The following is a 13,758-nucleotide window of genomic DNA, read 5'->3' on the forward strand; positions in this document are numbered from 1 at the left end:
TATCACTTGGCAACAGGCCAAAGAAATTGTGTGAAAGTGTCACACTTGTTCATTATATAACTAAACTCCACTAACTGCAGGAAGTAACCCTATTGGTAACTAAAGAAATGAAATTTGGCAAATCATGTGTATTATGTTATAGAGTTTGGTAAACTGAAATATGTGCACCATACTATAGACACATGTTCAGGGTTCCAATGAGCAAAAGCCATAAGTTCTGAGAAAGCTGATTCAGTTATGCATTTATTAGAAGTGATGGAAGTTATGGTTATTCCTACACTATTCAAGACTGATAATGCTACAGTATATGTCTCCAATAAAATGAAAAGTTTTTTGTTTTACATATTTTAAGATAAAATATGTAACAGGTATACCTCACAATTCTGCCAGTCAAGCAGTCATTGAAAAATTGAATCATACTTTAAGGGACATGCTTAACAAACAGAGAGGGGTATTAAGACCCCCCAGAGATAGATTACATAATGATTTATTGACCTTAAATTTCTTAAATGTTAATGAACAGAAATCAACAGCTGCAAGGAGATACTGGGTTATAGAAAAAACTGCTGAATTATTTCAGTCTATATATTTCAAAGATACCCTAACTTCACAATGGACAGTAGGGAATGTGTTACACTGGGGAAGAGGTTTTGCATATGTTCATACAGGAGAAGAGAAATTATAGGTTCCTTCAAAACTAATAAAAATGAGATATCACAGAGGAAGACCACCTGAAGACCTTGGCCACACACAAGAAGAGAGAAATCAAGAAGACCAAACAGAACAGGTAATATAATTTGATAATCCCTTCACATGGGAACAACTCGAAAACTGACTGAGACATAAAAAAAAAAAGTCTTTAACCAGAACTTCAGCAGTACATGGCCAATAAATCCTTGGCTATAATATCCTCAAAATTTATTATGCCATTCTTTTAATTGACATTGATGAAATTGGTTCACAGTTTAATTTTATTCTGAACATCTCATACATTTATAATTTTATTACTGTGTAATGCTTGTGAGAAATTATATGTTTTCAGAACAAAAACAGTGAATACTGGAGATGCTGGACCAAACCTGACAGAATCCTCCTTCCAGCATGCTGAGACATTGACACATCTGTTTCAGTATCTTGCATGTTCCAGAATACTGCTTGTTTCTGCCTCAACTGCTTCAATTGCTGTTTCTCATCATGGCCTGTTCCCAAGAGAGCTTTGAAGAAAGCTACAAATCTTAATTGGTCCCGCATTTTAGACTGTTCTAAACAGGACTTTTATTAACTCTTATTATTTTCTCAACATTCAAAGACTGAACCACAAATATTGCTTATTTAATTAAACATTTTTCCAATTTTCTTTGGGTCCCTAAAAGTATTTCTGCATGTCCAAAATGTCAGCTAGATGAAATCAATGAGAATGATGTCCTATTTTCCTTAAGGGGGATTGGGTAGTTTTTGGGTTGTTTCCTGTGGCTACAAGTGTTTATTGTCATTGGGAGATGTTTATAAATTACTAATGGTATTATTCAGAGTGAAACTGTTATGCCATTTCGGGAACCCCAAAAGACCTGGGATACACTCTGCTGTAAATACATGAGGTTTTTAAAATTGTATACGTGTTCAGACATGGGACACAAACTTCCTGTGGACACAGGACAGGAATGTAGCCCTGAGATCTAGGGAAGCAAGGTTTTTATGGGGCAAAACTGCAAGCAGGGACTTACATGCTTTGGCTTTACATGACTGTGTAATGGAAACTCAGTTTGAAATGATTGGTTACTTTGGGCATCAAGACCACAAACAGTTCTGGCCTGGTCCTATGGGCCAGTTTCCTAGCAACTGTATAATTAGTGGGCAGGAAAGAATGCAGTAAGGTTAATTTGTCCCCTTAAGGCTAGTTCTTCCCCAAAGGAGGCTGGACATGTTTCCAACTAACTAGGCTTTATTCATGCTTATGATTTAAACTTTAAAACAATACCCACTGATTTTAAGTCTTTGCTCTGTCAAATCCACTAAGAATTAATGTAATTGAGATTTTAAAAAATGAAATAAAATGAAGTTTCAAATCTTTCTTCCATCTGCTATTTTTCCCATAAACTCTACTGTGTGCCTTCCTTGGGAAAGGAACCTGGTTCTGACAATGTGCCAGCAGGCCTGGCTCTGATTTTTTTTATTTCAATCTTATTATTATTATCATTATTATTATTAATTTGGGTTTTTGAGACAGGTTTTCTCTGTGTAGCCCTGGCTTTCCAGGCCTCATTGTATACCAGGCTGGCCTCGAACTCCCAGACATACTCACAGACATCTACCTGCCTCTGCCTCCCGAGTGTTGGGATTAAATGTGTGTGCACTGTGCTTGGCAGGGATTTCTTATAGCCTGGTTGTAGTCATACTTTATGACTTAGGACATGTCTAGACAAGTGAGTGTGAAGAGCTGGCAGGGGTGCAAACCCTTGCTTTTGGAGACAGGGTTTCTCTTGTGGCCTTGCATGTCCTGAACTCGTTTTGCAAACCCATATGGCCTGGAATTCACACCAGCCTCTGCTTGCCCTACTGACAGCCACAGGCATGCGACACCACACCTGGCTTCTTGTTATAGTCTTTAAAAACGACTTATAATCTCTGCCTTCCTGAGACCAGCACTGTTTTGACTGGGAGAGTTGGCACTCACGAAAAGAAATGGGGGGAAGGGGCTACAGGATTCCTTCTGCAGTGAGCAGGGAATGGCTGGGCCCTGGCTGAGCAGGGAATTTTGAACTGGCACATTTAAACTGGGAATACATAAATTTAAGCTGGGGCTGTGTGTGCAATAAACTAGCTTTACTTACTAATGGACCCTTGTGCTTTTTTCCCTTCTTCTAAGAAGTGTAAATCCCATCTATTTGTTTATTTTTACACGTATGACTGTTTTGCCTGCATGGATAGGTGTGCCTGTGTACCAGGTGGATGCCTGGTGCCTGAAGAGGCAGCATTGACAACCCACAAGTATACCCTTGAGTTTTTCTTTTGCCATCTATTGCTTCTCATGGGACCTACACATTAGTCTGGTTTGTTGCCTCAATGAGAGTCCCTTGGAGAAAAAAAAAAAGATTTTCATTTATTATTATTATTATTATTATTATTATTATTATTATTATTGGGAATGAGTGTTCTTTTTGGAGTGAGGGAAACTTTATTTATGATTCCTGGTGTACTTCTCTTTATTATGGAAGATTTTTTTATTATTTGTACACTATTCTGTCTGCATGCCAGAGGAGGGCACCAGGTCTCACTATAGATTGATATGACCATGTGGGTGCTGGGAATTGAGCTCAGAAACTCTGGAAGAGCAGCCTGTGATCTTAAACTCTGTGCTATCTCTCCTGCCCCCTTATTTCTTATTTTTATTTTTTAAATTTTTATTTATTCATTTTACATCCCTGTCTTAGACCTGCCCTTCTTCTCCTTCCAGTCATACCCTCCCTTTTTTTCCACTATCATCCCTCACCTGGCTCTTCAGAAAAGAGGATCACCCTGCCTCTCCTGTGCATACCCACCCACCCCAGCATATCAAGTGGCATCAGGACCGAACACATACTCTTTGCCTGTCGAGGCAACCCCAACAGGGGAAAGTGAAAGAAAAGATAGCTTGTGGGTCAGGGTGCATTCATATGTGTGTTGGTCCTGCTGTGTTTACAAGGCCTTGTTACCCTTGTGTCCTTCATCCACTCTGGCGCTTACACTCTGCACACAGAGTTTCTTGAGCCCTTAGGGGCTTAGGGTTTCTTGCAGACATCTCATTTAGGGTGGAATGGTCCAAGGCTTCTCACTGTTTGCATATCGACTGGATGTGGGTCTCTGTATTTATTCCCATCTCCTGCAGGAGGAATTTCCAATGATGGCCTAGCAAGGCACTAATCTGTGAGTATGGCTGTGCTCCTTTAGCACAACTGTAGCATTTAGATTTCTCTTATGTCCTTGGCCTCTGTAGACTCAGGTTCCTGGCCAATCAAGCAGTATTGGATCAAGGTTCCTTCTCATGGAGTGGGCCTCCTGAAACCCAACTAGATATTAGTTGGTCTCTTCTGTGACCTTTATACCACAAGTGCACCAGCAAATCTTGTAGGCAGGTCACTGTTGGAGAGTGAAGGGTGTGTGGCTGGGTTGGTGTGTACTTTTCTCTTCTGGTGGCATGCAGCGTATGTTCCTGTATCGCAAACAGCAGTCTATAAGGGTGAAGGTTCTCGGTAGGGGCCAGCTGGGATTCGCTGTGTCCAATGACTTGTGAAGGTGTTGTCCTCAGCAACAGAATCTTACCATCAGGTTGGGGAGAGCACTGGAGGATGGACACAGGTGGGGGGCCCCAGGCCCTGCTTTGATCTAGCACAGAGACCTCCTGCGTACCGACTCCACAGGCCTCTGGGAAGCCTGCTATCAAGACACGCCCTTGTCTGTTCTTATTAAATTGAAATAAATACATAGTATTAAATGAAAACATCATATATATAAAGCTAGTTATTAAGTGACACGTGTGCTCCACCAGAGGGCACCAGATTCCTTGACAGATGGTTGGAGCGCCACCGTGTGGTCCCTGGGATGGAACCTGGCACCTTGATAAGAGAGGGATTCTCTGTGTCTGATGGCTGTTGCGATGACAAATGTCGGCTCTTTTTTTTTTTTTAAGATTCATCCATCCATGTATTCATTCATCCATTCATTCATTCTGCTTGTGCACCAGAAGAGGGCACCAGATCCCATTACAGCTGGCTGTGAGCCACCATGTGGTTGCTGGGAATTGAACTCAGGAACTCTAGAAGAGCAGCCAGCGTTGTTAACCTCTGAGCCATCTCTCCTGCCTCCAGTTATTTTTTAATATTTAAAAGACATTTATTTTCCATGTGAGCGCGTTTCTGCCTTCCCAAGACTAGTCCTCCTTTGACTGGGCGACTCAAAATTAATTTTAAAAAGGGGGAGGGACCTCAGGATCCCTTCTCCAGGGACCAGGGACCAGCTGGACTTCCTCTGATCAGGAGAATTCAAAGCGCTCTTTTTTCCTGCACACAAGTGCAGCAGCCCTGTGTGTTTACTTCCGGTACCAGGGGGCGGGGCGATGGCATCACAAATTGGCTCCGAAAGGCTCCTGAACCTGAAGACTGCGAGGGGCACAGGGCGGGGACATTGACAGAACACCAGGGACCAGGGAAAATACTGTGCGCTTTATGACGACGGGGAAAGCGCTTCCGGGGGATACTTCTGGGTCCTGACAGAGCTCTAGGCTAAGTAGGGAGGAGGAGGATAGCTTGTGAGGGTGTAATGCGATAAATACAGCATTCTGGGAATTGTATTTTTGCGTCTGCAACTCGGAAAAGCGACGATATAGTGAGACCTGGCTATGTTACTACAAACAATCCCAGAAGTCCTTGCTCTGAGACAGTTCTCACTGAGGCTCCCAGCAGGCACAATGCACTCTGGGATTATTTGTAGTTCCCTGGCTATGGAGTGCTTGGCTTTAAGAATTTCCGTGTCTGGGACATTTCATCATGAATTCAGTAAGGATGTTCACAATCGTACAAGATAAAACAGATATTTTTTTTTTTTTTTTTTTTTTGTCTATGAGACACCTATAATACAATGTGAGTGGCTGGAAGTGGAGCTGAAATGCGGTAGATAGATTTAAGATTGATTTAAAGCCTGGACAGCTCCTAAGAGGGTGGATGGGGTATTGGAGCTTTTGGACAGGACTGTGCTGGATGTTAAGTGGAACGCGAGCACCCACAAGCATACATGCCATGTCTTCAATGTGTTATGTACTGTTGAAAAAGCAGGCGCTTGAGGACAACTATAAGGTTATATTCCAAGAAGCTGGCAGTTGGTGGAAATTCAAAGTTCAAGAGTTAGCACAGCACCTCTTCATTTTCCTAGTTCCTCATTCTGCATCCTGTTATTTTCAGGTATTTCAGACCGAACAAACAGCATCTTTTCAGGCTGAAAATGGACTGTAGTTTTCAGTTCAGATAGGTAGTAGCATATGATTCTTGAGGATTCTCTTAGAAAACCCTTCCCAGTAACTCAAAAGTTGACTTCTCATGCCTGGTGTTGGAGTTTTTGTTAGATGGAGGGACAATTGTCATCACAGATGGCAAAATTTCATTTAAACTAAATTTTAGTTTTATACAATAGCTTACATGGATTATACATATCTTAGATAGTTACTAATATTATTCCATATTACTTTTTCAGACATCCTTACCTTACCATCTTCCCTTTTGTATTTCTTTCTGTCTTACCTCCGAAATTATTATACCCCCTTCAAGTTTTTCCCATTTCCTCTTTCAAATCTCTATACCTTTCTACTTCCTTCTGCCCCCACACACTTCCATTCTCACCTTGGAAATGGTCACTATTTCATTCTTGGTTTTTTAATTACTGCCGGATATAGACTCACATATGAGTACACACATATTCCATTTAAAGCTGGGAAACTTAGAAGAGAGAATATGTGGAATTTGTCTTTCTGTGTTTGGATTACCTCATATAACATGATTTTTTTTTCTAGTTCCATCTATCTACCTGCAAGTTTTATGTTTGCATACTACTCAATAGTGATGCATTTTAAAATCATGACCTAAAGAGCTTATATTTAATTCATTTTTAAGGTTATTTAATAATTACATCATTTTGTGCCTTCTCTTTTCTTCCCTCCAAACCTTCCCACAGACCTCTCCTATTTCTCTTTCAAATTCATCTTCTTTTTTCAAATTTGTATTATGCTCTTAATATAAGTTGCTCAGTTTAATAATGTTACTTCCATGCATGTTTTCAGGGTTGATTGCTTGGTATTGGATAACTAAATGATTTTATGCTCTTTCCTGGAAAGATTTTTTTTTCTCATACTCTCAGCATTTATTAGTTCCCTGCAGATTTTTGCATAGGATTATAGGATTAAGGACAATGGTTTCTTCCTAGACCACTTTTGCATGTCTATTAGCATTTTCAATTTTTAGTTCGTTTTTATACAGGTATATTGGTAAGCCTTTTTTTCTTTATTTTTTTTTATATTGGTCCATCTTATGGGTGTAGCTTCTGGTATTATTAGGAGACACATTACCAGACCATACTCTGATCCTCTGCCATATATATATATATATATATATATATATATATATATATATATTTACCTCCTGTTATGCATGATCACTGAGTCTTAGATCTGGGAATTGTTTTGTAGATGTATCAGATGTGACTGTTCTCCAGAATTCTGCCTTGTGATTGGTTGTGGTTTTAAGTCATGATTGTGGTTCAAGGAAAAGCTTCCTTGGTCAGTGGTGAACTATACTTATCTATGTGTATTATTAAAAGCATTTAGGTTGCTACATGTTTATATTCATGCATGTACTTACATGTATTATAGGGATTTATGTAGATAATTCACAGTATGATTGCTTAAAACTCTTTTAAAAATTTACTGTTATTTTACCTACTTCCTTCTTTTATATTTATCCTGTAAAAGACCTGGGGTCTTACAGCTCAGGAGTTCAAGATCGCACTCTTCTCAGGAATTCCCACAGACCACAACTCAATGCAAAAGCAAGAGCATGTTTTTTATTTCAATCGCGATAGGGTCACCCCTCAAAAGGCAGGAGATGGCCCCAAGCATGCAAAGCACAGGGTTTTTATACTTAAAAATCTGGCCACTTTTGCTCTATACATTGATTGGTCAGTAAGAATAGCATGAAGATAGTTTACGCCTAGTTGTTTGCAGTTTTTGGCCATTTGTGAGTTTTCTCAAAACAACTCACCCTGCCCTTCAAGAGCTACCTGCCTTTGGCTTCAATTCAAGGCTATCTCAGAGCAGTTCATCCTGCCATTTGAGACCTATGTGCCTCTGGCTTTAATTCAAGAATGGGAATGGTCACAGCTGTTTTTCTTTTACAGTTGTTTTCATTCTCGGGTGAACTCTCATCCCCCTTTTCTTTGTGCTCCAATTTTAACCCTAAAATTGTGGATCAATCTCAGAGAGAGATCGATACTGCCTCTGGAGCATCAGGACCTGAACCACCCTTACACATTCCCTGACAAAGGCCACTAATTGGTTAACAATACAGGGTACTATTGTGACAAGGAGCAAAAGGGTAGCAAAAGGTCCCAGTAAGAGAAGCACATAGGGGAGCATACCATTAAACCCATTCCAAAAAGGAGATTCTATTAATTCTCATCTCCTTTTTTCAAGATCTTTTTTTTAATCTTTCCTTTAACAATGCCTGATTTATTAGTGTAAAAAACGGCATTTCTCCTGTGGGGCTAAGCAGATTCCTCCTTTTTCAACCGTAAGGAGGTCTAATCCCCTCTGGGTCTGGAGAACTACTTCTGCTAAGGAATTGAGCTGGTCTTGGAGGTCATTGATGGTGCTCGAAAGCAATTGTACATCATTAATTAACTGTTGGGACAGTTTGTTGTATTTATATAATAAAACACCCAAGCCAGTTGACCCAGCGCCTATGGAAGCACTCAGCCCAGTTCCCACTAACAGAGGAATGAACTGAATGGCTCTCTTCATTCTTCCAGCCATTAAGTCAAAGGTGGTGACTAGGACTGGCTCATCCCCTGGAATGATGCTAAGATCAGGGAGTTGCCTGTACACAGGTCTCAGTCCAATCTGTGGGAAAGAATGTATAGGCTTTATTATTCCTGCAGAAGAAAACAGTGTTATTGTCAGGGCAGAGAGCTGTGGAGATGTCAATTGCTGAATCACAAATGGCAAAGGTAGCATCCCCTACAGGTAGATCTGAGCTATCATTTTTGTAGGGTTTTGTCAAACAGGTAACATTTTTCTTGAAGAGAGGCTGCACTCTCATAGGGGGTGCTGAGTGTCAGGACCCCTCAGCAGTGGAATAAGTGGCGTTGGGGGGGAGCTCCAGAGGAACAGGCTGCCCTTGTCAGAGGCGGAGCCAGAAGTCACTTGCAAGCGAAGGGTTGGTGTCATTTAGGAGGCTATGAGTGGCAGTAATAACATCTACAGTCTGGGGGTCTAAAATAAAGTTTCCTCTACTATCAAGAAGAACCAGAGGGTGGTAATTGAGGGACGAGTATTCTTTTTTCTATTAACCCTTCAATGCATTGTTTAACCTGTTCTTGTCTGGCCTGATCCTGCACCCCTCCTCCATCTGAGAGGTGAATGGGAGGTACCTTTCTTCAGCGTACAGGCTTTCCTACCATCCCCGAACAAGGGGCTTGGAGTAATTAAGATCCATGGACTCCTGTTGGCACACTGTGGAAACAATCGTCTATCCTCATCTCCTCCCTGACTTGGTTCAATATGGCAGTGAAATAGGTGATGTTATCTTTTCCAGTACATTGTTGCACAACCCTATAGCAACTGCTATGCACAACCTGTTGATAGGTATCACAAGGGCAAGGCACGGGGCACCCATTTACATAAGGAATCATCTTAGGCTTGGTTACACAATGCCATTCTAAACTTGGGGTACTCCCTGAAGGTTGTAGGGCTCTATATGCCCATGTATCGCCAAACTCAACTTGAGCATAGGCCTTGTTGGGGCTCCAAATCTCACCAATAAGTAAGGCTCTGCCATTCATCACACCACCCTTGCAATCACAGGGTTTACCATACATTGCTTCCAGGGCCTTGTGAGCCTGGTGAGGATCACCAAAACTCCAATTGAGTAAAAACAGCACCACCCAGAGGTACCATTGTCTGTCCACTTTACTGGTCAAAGAGTTCATTGTCCCTGATGAGTTTCAGTTTTAACAGGTTGCTGGAGGCTTGGACTTTCCAGGTGTCAGAAGGTTTATGAAGAGCAGGCTTGACATATGACCCATGGATCCAAGCTGCAATGCTCTCTACTTTGACGGCTGTTGGGGTGTTGAGCAGGACACAATAAGGAACCTTCCAACGAGGTTCCAAATTCTGGCTGCGGTGTCATAACAAGTACACCATCTCTCCAACCTGGAACTAATGGGGCACCTCCAAGGACCTGGGCGCATATGCACTACCAACCTTGCTCCAAATCTCTTTCTGAATAAGTTGCAGTCCTTTTCACCTGGACAACAAGTCAGAGTTACCACTAGTTATGTCAATGGGGTCCCCAAGAAGAGTCAGGGTAGCAGGAACCCCATATAGTATTCAAAGGGAGTTAAGCCTAGTATGGAGGGAGTATTTCTGACTCTAAAGAGGGCCAAGGGAAGGATCACTGCCCAGTCACCATCAGTCTTCATGGTCAATTTAGTGAGAGTCTCTTTGAGAGTTCTATTCATTCTCTCTACCTGTCCTGAACTTTGAAGTCTATAAGCACAATGTAACTTCTAATCAAGTCCCAGAAACCTGACCACCTCCTGGTTTACCTGAACAACAAAGGTTGGCCCATTGTTTGACCCAATTACCTTTGGAATACCAAACCGAGGAAAAATGTCTTCCAGAATCTTTTTGGCCATGACCAGGGAGGTTTCTTTCTTTGTGGGAAAAGCTTCCACCCATCCTGAGAAAGTGTACACAAAAACCAGGAGATATTTATTGCCATCTCTAAATGGTCTACTTTCAGTGAAATCCACTTCCCAATGCATTCCAGGTCTAGTTCCTTGTCACTGGCCAGCAGTGACACCTGAATACCACCTTAGAGAGGGCAGGGAAAGAGAGAGAGAGACAGGGTGACACAGAGAAGGACACTGAGTCTACATGCTGATCCAAGTGTCAGTTTAATGGACGTCAGGTTAACACTTAAGTAGGCCAAAAAGTACAAGCAGTTTCTCCTGTAGGAGCTTTACATGGTCAAAACATAGGAGAGCTCACTCAAGGTTACACAGCGCCTGCTGTCTGGTTACTATGGTTGCACACAGTTTCGCAGGGTCAGAGCTGTCTGCTGTAGGACCACCAAGGTCAGTTTATAAGAAACTGGACTTTGGAAAATAGCCAAAGCCAAGAGGCCAGATTCCACTGTTCAGATGCCATTAACTCCAAATTTGCCATATACTCCAAAAAGGCTGCCACAGTTCCTCTCAGCTGCTTCCCTGGAAGCAGCTCTGGAAATTCTTACCTATGTTTACCTACTGGCAAGGTTCACATGCCCTAGTCACTGTCTCAGTCAGGGTGGTGAGGTTTAGTATTCAGTACTGGGATGGGTGGGCAACTTCAGCTAAATTCTTTGCCCACAAGTGAGTCCACTTACGCATCTGAGTAATTAATCTCTCAGCGTCTTCCTTTGGTAGAATGATCTTACCTTTAGAGTCAATCCATGCCCCCACATAGGTGTCAAATATCCCCTGTGTTTTACCATATTAACTTTAAGTCACTTTCTGAGTAGTTTAGTCATTCTTCTCTGGGCAGTTCAGCAGTTAGTACCACTAGGACAGTTTCCTCTAGCAGCTGCTTTAGCCTCCTGATCGGCCATGTTATTCCCCTTTCCTGCCTCAGAAATCCCCTTCTGATGTCCCAGACAATGAATAATGCTTACCTTTTCCAGCAGCAACAAGGCATTGAGCAAAGTCAGAATCTCATTTTTATTTTTTATCTCTACCAGCTGATGTTAGCAGAAATCTCTGCTGAGAGATGGCCCCATGTACATGGGCTGTTGGTAAGGCGAACCAACTATCCGTGTAGATGTTTATCTTTTTACCCTTTTCCAGTGTTAATGCCTGGATTAAAGCAATCAATTCAGCTCGCTGAACAGATGTGCCCTCCGGCAACGCCTGGGCCCAGATTACCTGATGTCCATCTACCACCACTGCCTCTGCCTTTCTCTTCCCGTTCTACAAAAAACTGCTCCCATCCTTATAGTGTGTCACCTCAGCATCAGGAATTGGAAGATCTTTTAAGTCCTTTAGCCATCCCTGTTCTTCTGCTAGAACCTGTAAGGAATCATGCTCCAGGGGCTGGATTTCTGGATCTGGCAATAAGGTGGCAGGGTTTAGCCCTGTAGCCGGGGCAAAGGTGACTCTATCATTATTCAAGAGCAAGGCCTGGTAATGTGTCTTGCTGGCATTCACGAGCCAGAAATCAGGTGGCTGCCTTAAGACACTCTCAAGGGCATGAGGAGCACAGATGATGAGGTCCTGTCCCAGAGTCAGTTTGTCTGCATGTTTTACTAGTGCCGCCACTGCTGCTATTATTTACAGGCAGATTGGCCATCTTGCCACTACTCAATCAAGTGTTTTGGATAGATAGGCTACTGGTCTCTTCCAGGGTCCAATTTTCTGTGTTAGCACCCCATTGGCCATTCCCTGATTCTCACACACATAGAGATGGAAGGGTTTGGTTACATCAGGGAGTCCCAATGCTGGGGCCAATATTAAGGCTTGTTTGATATTACCAAATGCAGCTTGTTCATCCTTTCCCCAGATAAAAGAGTCACTGCCCTTTGTAAGGGCATGCAGAAGGGCTGCCATGTTGGCAAATCCCGGGATCCACAGCCGGCAAAACCCCGCTGTACCTAAAATTTCCCTCAGTTGTTCAGTAGTCTGTAGAGGGGGAATATGAAATACAGTCTTTTTTCTAGCCTCTGACCGCCATCTCTTTCCCTCTTTTAATATATATCCCAGATAACTGACCTGTTTCCTGCAGAGATGGGTCTTTTTCGCTGTAGCTGAGCTTACCCATCTCTTGCAACAGCTGGTCGGTGGCCTCAAAACAGGTTTCTTTACAATTTGCAGCTAATAGAATGTCATCCACATATTGGAGAAGAGTTACCTGTGGATTGGTGGCCCGGAGGTGTGCCAGGTCCCAAAGAAGGGTTTCATCTTCCTTTTGGGACAATTCTTGATCCAGTGTCCTTTCTCCTTGCAATAGGCACACTGATCCTTAGACAGAGGGCCCTCTGATTTCCAGGATCTCTCTCCCTATCATTATGACTGCACTGTGGTGGCCAGGATCTTAGTCAACTTTCTGTCTTGCCTCTTATCCTTTCTCTTTCTCTTGCTTCCTGCTCTTTCTGCTTTCTTTCCTCTTTCTCTTCTTCCATCCCCCAGCTGTAGAAAACCTTTTCTGCTACCTGCACTAAATCCTTAAAGAACTTGTCCTGTAAACCCTCTATTTTCTGGAGTTTTCTACAAATATCTCTGGCTGACTTGTCTATAAAGGTAATAGTCATCATTGGTTTATGCTCATCTAAGATAGGGTCATAGGGCGTAAACTGACAGTATGCCTCTATCAGCCATTCCAGAAAGGCTGCAGGAGATTCATGCAGCCCCTGAACCATCTCTCTTACCTTCATCAAATCAGTGGGATTTCAAGCAGCCCCATGGAAACCCGCAATTAGAGTCTGACGGTAGACCTCCAGTCATTCCCTACCTCCAGATGTGTTGTAATTCCCGTTCAGTGGGTGAGGGGAAAGCCATCATCAATCTCATTAGGGAGGATGGAAGGCCTTCTGTCCATTCCAGGCACAGTCTTTCTCTTCCCAAGGAGGACCCGTCTCGTTCCTCAGTAGTTAAGAGGGCCTGCAAGAGTTTCTGGCAATCATCCCAAGTGGGCTGGTGAATAGGACACATTCAAACAAATATGTGCCTTTTATCTCACCTCCAAGAAATGATAGTCACCGCCTGTCCCATAATAAAGTCGTCCATCAAGAAAGTCAAAGAAGCAACAATGATAGAGACAAAGAAAACAAGAAAGGCAGTTACACAAGAACACCCTTACGGGTGGTACTACAGAATTCTGATTGAGAGGCTGCCTCATGGCGGCTGTCTCTGAAGAGAAACAGATGGGAGGAAAACCATCCCGGAACTAGCCTCCCCAAATGGAATCTGGAAGGTCCTCCAGTTCCC

The sequence above is a fragment of the Meriones unguiculatus genome (genome assembly GCF_030254825.1).
Source record: "Meriones unguiculatus strain TT.TT164.6M chromosome 13 unlocalized genomic scaffold, Bangor_MerUng_6.1 Chr13_unordered_Scaffold_57, whole genome shotgun sequence".
Taxonomy (NCBI): domain Eukaryota; kingdom Metazoa; phylum Chordata; class Mammalia; order Rodentia; family Muridae; genus Meriones; species Meriones unguiculatus.